This window comes from Heteronotia binoei, chromosome 21 (assembly GCF_032191835.1).
Source record: "Heteronotia binoei isolate CCM8104 ecotype False Entrance Well chromosome 21, APGP_CSIRO_Hbin_v1, whole genome shotgun sequence".
In the NCBI taxonomy this organism is placed as follows: Eukaryota; Metazoa; Chordata; class Lepidosauria; order Squamata; family Gekkonidae; genus Heteronotia; species Heteronotia binoei.
In genome coordinates this window covers 4,495,224-4,504,078 of record NC_083243.1, presented here as the reverse complement: position 1 = coordinate 4,504,078, position 8,855 = coordinate 4,495,224, and the positions used below count along the sequence as shown (strand labels likewise).

The 8,855-nt window shown below is 49.2% G+C and overlaps 1 pseudogene; it reads left to right on the top strand.

Annotated features, from left to right (window-relative positions):
- Nucleotides 1–2,287: 2,287 nt before the first annotated feature.
- Nucleotides 2,288–4,530, top strand: LOC132588916 (cold-inducible RNA-binding protein-like; annotated as a pseudogene).
- Nucleotides 4,531–8,855: the final 4,325 nt, after the last annotated feature.

The window sequence follows — 8,855 nt, the reverse complement described above, 5'->3', positions numbered from 1 at the left end:
ATCCAATATCTCTACTTCTTCTTCTTCTTCATCGTCTCTGTGGTCGTGCTCCTGCTCTGAGCCACGCGTGTTTCCCACCACAGCGCTATTTTCAACGGTCCTAGAGTCGCGCTAATGGATTTCCTTCAATTCTTGCTCCCAATTAACCTTCCCTTCTCCCTTTAATCCAGCTTGTTACACCCTCCCCACCCCCCCCCCAACGTCCCTCATTTTTTTATCAGTCTAATTGCAATTTTTTAATCTCTATCATTTGATTACCTTCCCCCAACCCCCCGCCAATCTAATTATCTTGTTATCATGGACTCCTAGGTTTAAAACTACAGGTTTATTGATAATTTCTGTTCATTTTTATTTCTTTTTGGCAAAACATCTCCTAGTGAGATGTAGGAAATTAGCCATGTTGCGGGCACAACTAGTGGTTTGTGTCGCTGGGATTAACAGGAATCTGTGGTCAAATTCCTCCCCTGCCCCATAAGAACATTAAAACCTTTGAACAATGAAAAACAACATGAAAGTTGTAAAAGATTTCAATGCTCACATATAAGCAAATGAAGAGGAGGGCCGATAACTCTTGTTGGAGTTATGCGGAACGAAACAAAAGTCCTTCTCCCAATAGTAGGGTTGCCAAGTTCCCTGCTTCTCATACCTATTGTACCATAGTTTTCCCTCTGAAATGGCTAGAGCGTCTGGGGAAACCATAGAGTTTTCTCAGAAACGCCTAGAGCGGCCCCACATGCGCACCACCATTTTGATGACGTCACTTCCAGTCTTGTTCCATCTGCTCTGGCTTACAATTGTTTCTGGGCTAAGTTTCAGCTGCTGGTATTGACTTTTAATGCCCTATATTCATAGAATCATAGAACTGGGAGGGACCTCCAGGGTCATCTAGCCCACCCCCCTGCACAATACAGGAAACCCAGAAAAAACCTCCCCCTAAATTCACAGGATCTTCATCGCTGTCAGATGGCCATCTAGCCTCTGTTTAGAAACCTCCAAGGAAGGAGAGCCCACCACCTCCCGAGAAGGAAGCCTGTTCCACTGAGGAACCGCTCTAACAGTCATAGAATCCTAGAGTTGGAAGGGACCTCCAGGGGTCATCTAGTCCAACCCCCTGCACAATACAGGAAACCCAGAAACAGCTCCCCCTAAACTCACAAGATCTTCATTGCTGTCAGAGGGCCATCTACCCTCTGTTTTAAAACCTCCAAGGAAGGAGAGCCCACCACCTCCCCAGGAGGAAGCCTGTTCCACTGAGGAACCGCTCTAACAGTCATAGAATCCTAGAGTTGGAAGGCACCTCCAGGGTCATCTAGTCCAACCCCCTGCACAATACAGGAAACCCAGAAACACCTCCCCCTAAATTCACAGGATCTTCATCGCTGTCAGATGGCCATCTAGCCTCTGTTTCAAAACCTCCACCACCTCCCAAGGAAGCCTATTCCACTGAGGAATCAATCTAACGGTCAGGAAGCTCTTCCTAATGTTGAGCCAGAAACTCTTGTAATTTAATTTCAACCCATTGGTTCTGGTCCTACCTTCTGGGGCCACAGAAAACAATTCCACACCATCCTCTATAGGACAGTCCTTTAAGTCCCCCGCTTCTCATACCTATTGTACCATAGAGTTTTTCCCTCCTAAATGGCTAGAGCGTCTGGGGAAACCATAGAGTTTTCCCGGAAACGCCTAGAGCACCCCCCCCACACCACCATTTTGATGACGTCACTTCCGGGGTGACGTCATCGCACCAGCAACGTAGGGCTGGTGGGTTGGAACCTCCCGGGTTGGGGAAGTCCCACCCAGACCGGGGGCTTCACAGCCCTGCCCAACAGTGGAAGACACCAGTAGAAGGAGACAGGCAAATTTCCCTGAGGGGGGAGTTCCAAAATTTTGCAAGGCACTCTGCCAGGAACATCCATGGCTGGAAATAACAAGGCTTCCTTATCTACTCCACCGCATAAGTAGAGACACACCTTCAGGACTTCTTTCTGCAGTCGATGAGTTGAGAGACAGTGTGGTGCAGTGGTTAAGAGCGGTGGACTGTAATCTGGGGAGAACCGGATTTGATTCTCCACTCCTCTTCCACCTGAAGCCTGCTAGGTAACCTTGAGCCAGTCCGGGTTCTCTCCGAGCTCTCTCAGCCCCACCCGCCTCACAGGGTGTCTGTTGTGAGGAGAGGAAAGGAAGGAGATTGTAAGCCACTGAGTGAAGGGAGAGTATAATTCTTCTTCTTCTTTCCTCCTCCTCCTCCTACCGTAAGAACAGAAGAGAAGCCGTGTTGGATCAGGTCATGTGCTCTAATCCAGAGACTGAAAAAAGACTGGCATCAGATGAGAGAAGAAGTTTTGTCGGTAGGCTCAGTTTTGACACCGATGAACGAGAGTTAGAGCAGGTCTTCTCTAAATACAGACGGGTCTCTGAAGTCGTCACCGTAAAAGACAGAGGAAACCAGAGATTAAGAGGTTTCGGATTTGTCATTCTTGAGGACGCTGATGACGCAAAAGTTGCAGGGACATGAATGGGAAGTCCGTTAATGGCCACCAGATCAGAGTAGGTCAAGCAGGCAAGTCTTTGGAGAACAGATCCAGGGGCTACCATTGGAGGGACATAGCTGGTGCCAGAGGCTTTTTCGGTGGTGGCAAAGGTCAGGGCTGTGACTTCTCAAGAGGTTCTGGTGGAGACGGAGGCTATGGGGGGCAGCAGCTTTGAAACTAGAAGCGGAGGATACGGTGAGCGCAGAGACTGCAGGGTGACGTGAGGGAAGTTGACAAGAAGATGCATGGGATAGAGAAGGCAAGAGAAAGAAGTTCTTTTCGCCCTTTCTCACAATACAGAAACTCATGTGCACTTGATGAAATGGCTGGACAGTTGGGTTAGAATGGAACAAAGGAAGTATTTATTTATTTAGGGTTTGTAGAATCTTTCGGGCTCAAGTGCCGTGTTCTACTGAAGAAAGTTTTCCTTCCAGACGTTTCGTTCTCAGCTGCGGAGAACATCCTCAGTGGCGTTGCATACGGCAGCCAAGAAGGTCAGAGCGCCTGCTCCGGCTGCAACGCCTCTGAGGATGTTCTCCGCAGCTGAGAACGAAACGTCTGGAAGGAAAACTTTCTCCAGTAGAACACGGCACTTGAGCCCGAAAGATTCTACAAACCCTAATGATGTTGCCAGCCGTGAAAACCTGAAATCTTTGATTTATTTATTTATTTGGTTAATTTATATTCCGCCCGTTCCCAGATGGGCTCAGGGCGGATCACATACAGATAAAAAAACCAGTCACGTACAATAAAACCGTAAGCCCAATAAATGCAGTTAAAACAACAGGATTATATCAACATGAAATAACAAAGGCGGGTGGCACACAGTGTAAATTTAGGGGTAATCATCCAGTGGCCCGGATATAGTGCTTCCGACGATAGATCACTGTGGGGGACGGTAGCCAATGGTATAGGCAACTTCTTCACCCAAACGTGGTAACGTGGAATTCACTGCCGCAGGAGCTGGAGGCAGCTGCAAGCCTAGCCAGCTTCAGGAGGGGATTGGATGAGCATATGGAGCAGAGGTCCATCAGTGGCTCTTAGCCACAGGGTATAGATGGAACTCTCTGTCTGGGGCAGTGATGCTCTGCATTCTGGGTGCTTGGAGGGCACGGTGTGAGGGCTTCTAGTGTCCTGGCCCCACTGATGGACCTCCTCATGGCACCTGGGTTTTTGGCCACTGTGTGACACAGAGTGTTGGACTGGAGGGACCATTGGCCTGATCCAACATGGCTTTTCTTATGTTCTTGTGTCTGGGGCAGTAATGCTCTGTATTCTTGGTGCTTGGGGGGCACAGTGGGAGGGCTTCTAGTGTCCTGACCCCACTGATGGACCTTCTGATGGCACCTGGGTTTTTTGGCCACTGTGTGACAGAGCATTGGACTGGAAAGGCCACTGACCTGATCCAACAGGGCTTCTCTTATGTTCTTGTGTGACTCAGAGTGTTGGACTGGAGGGGCCACTGGCCTTATCCAACAGGGCTTCTCTTATGTTCTTGTGTGACTCAGAGTGTTGGACTGGAGGGGCCATTGGCCTGATCCAACATGGCTTCTCTTATGTTCTTATGTGACACAGAGTGTTGGACTGGAGGAGCCACTGGCCTGATCCAACATGGCTTCTCTTATGTTCTTATGTGACACAGAGTGTTGGACTGGATGGGCCACTGGCCTGATCCAACATGGCTTCTCTTACGTTCTTGTGTCTAGGGCAGTGATGCTCTGTATTCTTGGTGCTTGGGGGGGCACAGTGGGAGGGCTTCTAGTGTCCTGACCCCACTGATGGACCTCCTGATGGCACGCAGGTTTTTTGGCCACTGTGTGACAGAGCATTGGACTGGAAGGGCCACTGACCTGATCCAACATGGCTTCTCTTATGTTCTTACTATGGCAACAGCCAGAGTCAAGGCACCTATGCTGAGAGGGCCTTCCGGAGGGTCCTACAGAGACGGCTACGACTGTTCTGCTACACACAATGAGTAAAAAGCCTTCCTGACTCAAGATCGTCCCTCCAATGGCTTTTCGGGAGCTTCTCTAAAAACGTTCTTGTGTGCTCCATCTCCTTTGTGCTCTCGCTTTTGTCGTAAAACTGAGTTCTGACCTTGTCAAAAACTGCAGTCTGACAGTGCCTAATATGTGATGGTCTGCTGAGACTTAAAGAAAGCTCTGGTTTTGTTTTTGTTTTTTCCTCTCAAGTGTTTTAAGTTTTGTTTTTTTTTTAAAGCAAGATTTTATGTTCAAGACACTGGGATTTTTTTTTTTTTTTTTTGGTTTGCTTTTTTTTCAAAAGAAAGACTTGGAAGGATTTGGGGCCCATTTCTTTCCTGACTGAGGAGGGACAATTCTTCGGTAGAAGCTGACCGAACTGTGATCTCTTTTTCGGTTTGTTTTTAGTACATCATTTTGTAACATTCCTGTAGCGTAGCAAGGGAGGTATTGCAGCCGGGGTAGGAATTTAAAAGCAAAACCACTTTGATAGATCTAAAGAGATATCGCTTGATGTTCAACCTGCATTACGACTTTTATTTGTATGCCATAAAGCTTACCCAGAGATCTGCAAATCTTACTTCACAAGAGGTTCATGGGGGGAAAAAAATGGTTGTTTGCATTGTCCTTTTTTACTGGTGAGTGATTGACTTCAAAAAGGAACTCCCAGGCTGCAGAAGAACTCATAAATATGTTACTGGAAGAAAGTATTCCTAATTACAGTGATGTTGTGATTTTGAAGGGGTAAAAAAGGGTTTCTTGTACCGTTTTCCTTTGGCTTCACAAAGCTCAGGCCTTGAATTCAGCAGGAGCTCACAGGAGCACAGCTCCTGAACCTTTCTGACAGCCCCCCCTCCGCACCTACCTTGTCCATTGAATAGGAGGTGCAACTGCATAACAATCTCTGGATTAGAAGAGCAGGCAGACAGACAGCCACCAGGGGCTTTGCCACGCCCCCAGCAGCCCTCATGAACCCCTGGAGAAGCCCACAACACCCTTTCTCCACTTCTTATGTGATTTTGGGCAGTGGGTGGCTTGCTGGCCTTTTGACAGTGGGGGGTGACGGCCAAGGAGAGCCCCAGGCGGGTGAGGCCTGCTCTAGCCAGCCCAAGCAGGCCTCGCTCGTAAAGGGATATCCTTTCTTGCACCTTTTGACTGGGGGGGGAGCGGCTTATGCTAATGAGTGATGCTACTGAGCTCCACCACCTATTTTCCTACAAAACGACCCCTGACAAAGCCTATAAATATAAATGTAAAGCAAACAAAAAGAAGCTAATCCCCCAGAGTTTAAAATAAATACAAAAGATTAAACGGCCATCAAAACATCAGGGAAGGAGGAAGGATCTCTGAGAGAATGCAAAGCAAAAGAAAAAAGGCTTCACCCACTGGGGGAGGACAGCAACAGAAGAGAACAGGCAAAGTTCCCTGGGAGGGAAGTTCCAGAGATTTGGGGGCCTCTATTGAGAAGGCCCTGTCCTGGGTTACCACCTGCCTAACTTGGTTAACAGTCTGTCTTTCTTCCAGTGAGGATCCAAAGCAGCTAAGAATATGTTCCTTCTCTCTCTATTTCATCCCCTTGACGTCCCTGAGGAGTGCGACTGGCAGTGCGAGCTCACAAGAGCGCAGCTCCTGCACCTTTCTGAGAGCTCCACCTCCTCCTTCTGAGAGCTCCACCTCCCTGTCCATTGAATAGTAGGTGCAGCTGCATTAGGGTTGCCAAGTCCAATTCAAGAAATATCTGGGGACTTTGGGGGTGGAGCCAGGAGACACTGGGGGCGGAGCCAGGAACAAGGGTGTGACAAGCATCATTGAACTCCAAGGGAGTTCTGGCCATCACATTTAAAGGGACAGCACACCTTTTTAAATGTCTTCCTTCCGTAGGAAATAATGAAGGATAGGGGCACCTTCTTTTGGGGCTCATAGAATTGGACCCCCTGGTCCAATCGTTTTGAAACTTGGGGGGGTACTTTGGGGAGAGGCACTAGATACTATACCAAAAATTTGGTGCCTCTATCTCAAAAAACAGCTCCCCCAGAGCCCATGAAACCTCAAGATCAATTTCCCATTGTACCCTATGAGAATCAATCTCCACATAGGGAATAATGAAGTGCTCAGCAGACATTTCCCTCTCCCCTCCCCGTTTCTGGTGACTCTGAAGTGAGGGCTTGGCCTCTCTACTCACGAGTTGCTGCCGACTTCTTCCAAGTAACACAGACACCCCATCCCAAGAGGAAGCCTTTCAATCGGAGACTGAAGCCAATTGGCACATGGTCCTCTGGGGGCGGGGCTTCCCCTGCTGGCCAGCTGACTGGGGGCGGGAAGGAGCCTGGGAAAGCGGAAGAACCCCCGCTGGGACCTAGGGATTGGCAAGCCTAAACTGCATAACAATCCCTGGATGAGCTCCACCACCTATTTTCCTACAAAATGACCCCTGGTGGCTGGCCTCAGCTGTCGCCTAGCAAGCACCTATGGCAAAGTGGGTGTCAGACACCCGGGGCCTCGGAGGGCCTTCTACTGCCTGCCACCTCTCTGGTAGGGTTCTGCATGGGAGGGCCGAGAGCACCCAACCACCCCTGTCTTCCTTATGAGTAAATCCTCTTAACTGTGACCAGGGAGATGTGAGAACCCAGGCAGGATAACAACAAAAGAAGTTTATTATTAGTGCTGTTATTAGTGCTCTCCAGCAACTGATGAGCCGGCGGCAACTGATGAGAGCGTGCGTAGACCCACGTTGAAAAAAAATTGAGCTGAGGCTCCGTGTAATGTCGGGAGGCTGACGAAGCGCTCGAAACCGTGAGGAGCCCTTTTGTAAGCGGTTCCTTCCTTACACTCTCCGCATCGTTAGGAGTCGGGCACTGAGGGGAAAAGCGCTCACCCACAACTGAGTCTACTGCAAGGGAGCCGATTTACAGGGCTGCTGAAAGACTGTGTGGTAAAATTCATATGTTGAAAGCTCAGCGTTCCTTCGCGTTGTTTTGTTGAAGTTGCACTTAAGCTTGCACTAAAACGTATTTCTACACATTTCTGTGTAAATATCATTGCTTCAGGTGGTTTTCCTGTTATTCCCCTGGGGAAAATGGCTGCTTCAGAGGGTGGACTTTATAACGTCGTACCATGCTGAGGCCCCTCCCCTCCCCAAACCCCGGCCCCTCCAGGCTCCACCCCCAAAATCTCCAGGTATTTCTCAAGCCAGAGATGGCAAACCTAAGAACATAAGAGAAGCCCTGTTGGATCAGGCAAATGGCCCATCCAGTCCAACACTCTGTGTCACATAAGAACATAAGAGAAGCCCTGTTGGATCAGGCCAATGGCCCATCCAGTCCAACACTCTGTGTCACATAAGAACATAAGAGAAGCCATGTTGGATCAGGCAAGTAGCCCCTCCAGTCCAACACTGTGTCACATAAGAACATAAGAGAAGCCCTGTTGGATCAGGCCAGTGGCCCATCCAGTCCAACACTCTGTGTCACATAAGAACATAAGAGAAGCCCTGTTGGATCAGGCCAATAGCCCATCCAGTCCAACACTCTGTGTCACATAAGAACATAAGAGAAGCCCTGTTGGATCAGGCCCATGGCCCAACCAGTTCAACACTCTTATCTGGGAGAACCGGGTTTGATTCCCCACTCCCCCACTTGCAGCTGCTGGAATGGCCTTGGGTCAGCCAGAGCTCTCTTATCTGGGAGAACCGGGTTTGATTCCCCACTCCTCCACTTACAGCTGCTGGAATGGCCTTGGGTCAGCCAGAGCTCTCTTATCTGGGAGAACCGTGTTTGATTCCCCACTCCTCCACTTGCAGCTGCTGGAATGGCCTTGGGTCAGCCAGAGCTCTCTTATCTGGGAGAACCGGGTTTGATTCTCCACTCCTCCACTTGCAGCTGCTGGAATGGCCTTGAGTCATCCATTGCTCTTGCAGGAGTTGTCCTTGAAAGGGCAGCCTCTGTCAGAGCTCTCTCAGCCCCATCCACCTCAAAGGGTGTCTTTTGTCGGGGGAGAAGATATAAGAGACTGTAAGCCGCTCTGAGTGATTCATAGAGATGGGCGGGGTATAAATCTGCAGTCGTCGTCGTCTTCTTCTTCTCGATCTTCCTGGGCGGCCATGGAAGGTCTCCGTGCCTATTTCCTATAGTCCCTTAAGCCTGTTGCAGTTCTTCAGGGAGGGGGGGGCAGGGGGCTGTTTGGCTTCTTGTGTGAGTGCCTGAATAATGGAATGCGTGCTTTGGCCTTGGTGACTTTTAAAAGCTGAATAATCCGTAAGTGGCGCATATGAGATTTATGGGGGTCAGATCCAAGAAGATTACAAATCTCCTTCTGTCACCTCGGTGAGGTATGGACGGAAAGT